A 223-nucleotide genomic window follows, 5' to 3' on the forward strand; every position below is an offset into this window, starting at 1 on the left:
AGAATTATTTTCATTTTATATTCTAGCTTTAGGATTAATATTTACTGATTGTTGCAGATTTTCCCGAAAAAATAAAACTTGGTGCTTCTACACTTAAAAATACATACAAAAAATTTTAAATCCCAACATAAAACTGTGTTAAAAAATCTTGTCATTTTGGAAATAATGACACAACATTTGTTTATTTTAATTCCATGTGAGTGTAGAAAAGCCACAATGACCC

The sequence above is a fragment of the Octopus bimaculoides genome, chromosome 30, assembly GCF_001194135.2.
Source record: "Octopus bimaculoides isolate UCB-OBI-ISO-001 chromosome 30, ASM119413v2, whole genome shotgun sequence".
Lineage (NCBI taxonomy): Eukaryota > Metazoa > Mollusca > Cephalopoda > Octopoda > Octopodidae > Octopus > Octopus bimaculoides.